Raw genomic sequence first — 6,015 nt, forward strand, 5'->3', positions numbered from 1 at the left:
TTTTTTAATTAACAATAAAAATATAACCCCAAGACGACTAAATTAGGTGCAAATAATATAATGAAAATTCCCGTGTTAGAAACTAAATACGACCTGCTCTTTTTTTACTTCTTTGTCACTAGAGCCAAGATAAATAATTTCAAATTTAATTGCAAATAACTGCTTAGCTACAACTCCCGATTGTTTTGGAATCCTGGCGCATTCACCATAGAGAGACAACATTTTCCTGGTATAATTTGTATAGGTGATGCAATTTTTCTGTTATTAAAGATAGGGCGATGCAGTTTTCACAATAATGAGCTCAATTTTCATTAAACAAAAAGTTTTTTCAAAACAGTCCCAGCTGCGCTTATTTTTGAAATGAAATGGTGGGAATGTTATTTTATAGATCTATTTCATATAAAAATAATATTTAAGATATGAACTCAAATATTGTTTTTTTTTATGGAACACCATGTATAGGGTGGACCGTTTATCTTGAGACACATTGAAATAAATTATAGGTTTATAATACCCCAATTAACTTATGTATTTAACTTTTGGCTCCATCCCCTATAGTATCTGAGTTAAGGTAGTGTCCCAAGATAAACGGCCCACCCTATACATACTTTTTAAAATTATGATTGTTTTCAAAAATATGCTAATATTCAGTTCCAATATTATGTCACTTGTTATTATTTTATTACTTTTATTATTATAAATAATATTAAATAGACAATACAAAAACACCGCAAACATTATGAACACTGCTGAAAGTGATTTCCAAACAATTTTAGCATACTTTGAGAATTCTTTTTTTAAATATATTGTAGAATTTTAGGAAAGCAAATAAATAATTGTGAATATTTATATTTATTTTTTTAAATATTGTTTCGTATTCTATTGCCTCTCAAAGCGTGCACTTCAGAAAATTCTTAGTACGCCACTGAATTCTGGATTCTACATTCTAGACAAAATTTTCTGCAAAAAGTCTACTATACCACTACATTCTACTTTGTTAATACGAAAAGTAACTTAAGTTACCAATTTTTCTGTTACACTCCATTTCTCAAAAACAAAGATAGCTTGGCTTGCTTTATTAATGGCCTCTTTTGTTTACGACGAGTAAAATGGTTCTGTAGATATTTTTCTACTCTCATTATCGTTGTGGACAAAATACGTTGTCATCAAAATAATTTAATTTTGGGATTTGTAGTAAAAAATTCCTATTTATATTACACTAGAAGTGCATAATTACAAAATTTATTTTACAAAATGGTGTTTTATTAAAAAAAAATAGGGAATTGATATTGAAGTTCTCAAGGTAAAAATATCCATCCAATCGAATTTTGAAATGTATTTGTTCCATATTTTAGCAGTTCACTGTGTAAAATATCACACGCATTAACTATATAATATGGCGAGCAAGACTCGTGGCAGAGGAGTGATGTTTTTAATATTTTAATTCTGACATAATAAGTGAAGTGTATTTATATATATATATATATATATATATATATATATATATATATATATATATATATATATATATATATATATATATATATATATTTGCATTTTCATCATACTTACTTTTGCAATTGATGATAATGATTTTCTATTTCACTTTCTCTGTTGAAAGTATCTTCATAAATTTGCTACCAGCTTTGCCTGAGAATGGTGACCATAGATTAAATTAGTCTATGTGGTGACATGACATTCAAATGGCAGTTGGCCTAAATCTTCAAAATTAACTAAACGCCAGATGAAGTGGAACGTCCAAGAATTTGCCTAATTTTTGACTAACTAGAACTTTGACATTTTCTTTCCGTTGTTCGATTTTCAGCCAGTGGTGCGTCTATTGGTCAGTAGCTTCGAATTTTCTTATTTCAATCTACAAGGTATGAAGATAAAGCAGCAAAAACATTACATATTTTTTTCTAAAATATGCAAAGGATCGGGAGTCTATATTCATTACATCAACACCTCGTGAAGTCTGCCATTTTTTGGTACAATGTGTTGCTATAGAAATATCGCCAGTGAATTTTGTTTTTATTTTAAAATTTGTACGATATAACAGATATTGACTCAACTGAAAAAAAATTGTTGAAAACCAAAGGCGTACCAAAAGGGGTTCATGTAAGTTTTGTTACAAGTCACTCTTGAAAAGGTGTGAAAATTGTAATTAGTTTATTTTCTATAAAGTTCGAGTTTGATTTTGGCATTCAGAAGAACTTGCAGGTAATACAATTTGACTCCACAGTATAATGCTATAGATAGGTTTTGATCAGTGCTATTAATTTACTTGCAGACTCCATCAGTGGAAGATTTGGACAATAATATACGGAAGAATATAAATGTGGCCATTTTAAATTGTGTAAGTATAAGTGTAAGCCCTTTCATGTTGAATTTTAAACTTTTCCCTGCTAATATGTAATCTTTTAGAATAAGTCAATGGAAATAGTAATAACCCATCCAAATCCAAGTTTTTAACCAAAAGGAGAATACTGGAACACACCTACAATAACACAAATAAATTATTGACACAAATGAAAATAAAAAATAAAATTAAAATTGAATTTTAAAACCAAGGTATATTGGGTTACATATAGTTCTAATGCAGTTTTAGAATTACAAAACACCATTTCGGCCTTTGTTCGATTTACTCAAAAATTAGCTTTTATGATAGTTATTTTTTGAAAATAAGATTTGTTTAAAAAATTTTTTTATTCGTTTCATGACTTTGCATTTTTAGATAATTTAAGTACTGTTGAGATTGATACTTCCCCATTTTGTTTTTGAAATTTGCCTTTGCAAAAGACATCGTACTAAGAGATCCCTCTATGCCTTTGATTCCTCTCAACATCATCTCTTTCACCAATTTGATTAAACACGCTGATAAACAGGTTGGGTATGTACAACTGCGCAAGAATTTGTGATTTTATTCATAGCGAAATAATCTCCCAAATTCAATTGCTTATAACTGATATTCGAGCAGGTGAGACAGGGATCAATGATGTCAGCTAATATGCTTAGCAACGGCCTTCGTCAGACGAAACTTTTTTAAATAGCACTTCACTGAACTCTTGGAAGTATTCAGTATTTCAGTAACTTTATCTAAACTTGAAATATAAATAATAGAACATCAAACTCGGGAAAAAGCTGAATTTTGGTAAGCATTCCGATATTACAGGTTACTGTTAATGTCTGATTTACCAAATGAAACCGAAATGTTTTATTTGGGATCCCAAATAATATGTAAAATCGAAATAAATTCAATTATTTACATATTTTCTTAATTACTTCGAAGAGCACAAAATTTCCCAGTACAGCGTTTCTCCGATATTCTTGCCTTTCAATTATGTATTAAAAATTCATTAAAAAATAAGTTTCGTGAACTAACCAAAATTAATCATTGTTGAAGACTAACTAGTTGTTAATTAAACTGACTATTTAAAATGGTAGTCACATATGGTATATTCGGTAGACATGGCAGAGAAGTGTCAACCAACGACATGAAAGGTGTGTAGCGTTTTGTTAGATAAAAATTAAATCTGTTTTCAGAGCAGCATTCTCTGGTGGAGCGTTGCACATGCTGGTTTAACCTCCCCTCGCTCAGCAGAATCCGTTGTATTCCTCCCAAGAAGCTCTGATATCTGTGTAGTTTCTGTTTCTTAAGTGTTTGGTGAATGTTTTAAAGTATTTAAGTATTGCCGGTCCTGCTGTTTTTGCCATACACGCCGGTTAAAAGCCGGATGGGCCCGGTTAGTCCGGGGTGGAAGCGGGTGACAGTCCTTTTTTGGCAAGCTGAGAACAAATGTTGGTTATAGTATGTGTATACATGTTGGTCTGTGACGAACTTAATAAAAACATCGACGGACATCGGTGATGGGCGAGTGTCCTTAGTAGATGTGCTCACGTTACGGAAAAGCAAAGAAGAAGTATACCATAATTAATCAGGAACCGAGTTACTGGTAAAAATCTAATTTTAACGGGAAAATAGAGGATAATAGGGAAAACTAGTGCCTATATAGTACTCAAGTCATATTCTAATGCGTTTGATAGGGCTCATATAAATTAATAAAAATTTTATCTGAGATAGGATTAGAGGATAGAGATATATTTTAGACAACCAGCATATCCAAACCTCGATGGAAATAGATCAATATCAATATCAAATGTCACATATGTTGCTCAATATATAGCCTCACGATATATTTAAGAAATTGCTTCATATGCTGGATATAGTTGTAAATGGAAATTTTGTGAATGATAATGCTATAGCAGCTCGCAAGAACTACAGCTACTAATGAATAGAGTAATAGAAATCAGCATCGGACATGGCTTAAATTTAAATTTCAATAAATCTATATAGTAATTCGTAAGTACTCCGTACCAGATGGGCGTCTCATAGGAAATTTGAAATTCGCAACTATAAAAATATTAAAATACCTTCGGCATGTGGCTCTACCCCTGGATATTGAGAACCTTTTGGGTAGAACATTTGATTAATGAAGAAATGGTTCGTAGAATGCAAAACAGCATGCACGCGTAATGCGGAAAGAGAAAAGATACATATTACTGCAAGACATATCACAAGACAACTCTTCAACAACAAGCCTTTTCCGCGCTGCGAGGAACATTATTTTAATAGCCGTTAGATGATCGAAATTAAGTCTTCATCATTGGTAACCTTGTTATGAGTGGAGATACCAACCATTTTTCCATTGATTACGATGACGAAAACAGAAAATCAATTGAATGTAGAGTTTAGGAAAAAATGTACTCTTTTTAAATTGGACAGCTTATATATTGTTTGCTCTAACAGAACAAAAAAGGTCATATGGAATATTATACTAAAATTGAAAATAATTATCAGTACAATTCTCTTTTAGGCTTTTTTTAAGTTTGCTTTCATTGTTTTGTTTGAGGGTAAGAAACATGGAAATAGCGAAATAGAAAAAAAAAACTAAAAAAACCTAATTTATGATTAACTATTAAAGTTATTTTAAGAGGTGTTCAGAAGCAGCAACTCGTTCTTGAATAAACTTTTGAGCACGTTTTTCTATTAAGCGAATTGTCCATTCATCCGGTTATTTTTTTTCTTATTGCAGCTTTTAAAACTCCATGGTATTGGTATCTTTGCTTATAAATTTCTACCTTTAAATAATCCCAAAGTAGAAAAAGTGGGATTATATCTGGTGACCTAGGAGGCCAAGGAATAAGGAGTTCAAATTTTTGTCAAAAATTGTTATTTGCCTCGGAAGTTATTAAAATCGCGTCAAAAGTTTGAAGCTGCAACGAACTTGTGGAACTGGGGGTGCACTACCAATACATTTTCTTTTGACTAATAACGATGGTTTTTTGGATTCTAAAATTATGTATGTTTTGGCGGCAAAACATAACATACCAATGACAAAAAATAGTGTAATCTCTGTATCCCCTGCCACAAGCACCTAAGCTGGTCGGATTTTATTATGGCAAAATTTGTGTTTTTTTTAATCCTTTGGACAGTATTAAAGGATAGCTTAGAGTCTTTGACTCCAATAAAATTGTCACGATATGCTTCAAAATATCCAAGAATACCAATTTCCACGTCTTCGCTTGTAATAAAATTTGTTCGTCTCTTTTTTTTTTGCAAAAACAGTTTCATATTTGTAAGGATCCGATAAAAGCGTAGAAAAAATTGTTCATGTGGTAAAACTCGCTGTGGATATAGGTGTATGTAGCGTTCTCTTGGTCTTACACACTGCATGCCAACTAGCATTCTAACAAGTCGCACTTTCCTTCATTTTTGAATAAGTGATACAGCAAAAAATAAATAAATGAAATAATTTCTATTTAGTTTTCTATTTGCAGGGCAAGGCTTTCATTATTGAGATAAACATACTAATAATTCACACATTGAACCTAATCTTTTGACAACAACAATTTTTCTATTTGGTAAGGCTGTTATTATTTTGCAAAACCTTAATTGAAAAATTCTTTCTGCGCTCTTATCGAATCTCTAGAAATAATGACAAGAAGGAGACGAAA

Source organism: Cylas formicarius, unplaced genomic scaffold, assembly GCF_029955315.1.
Source record: "Cylas formicarius isolate icCylForm1 unplaced genomic scaffold, icCylForm1.1 PGA_scaffold_6__28_contigs__length_40554024, whole genome shotgun sequence".
NCBI lineage: Eukaryota > Metazoa > Arthropoda > Insecta > Coleoptera > Brentidae > Cylas > Cylas formicarius.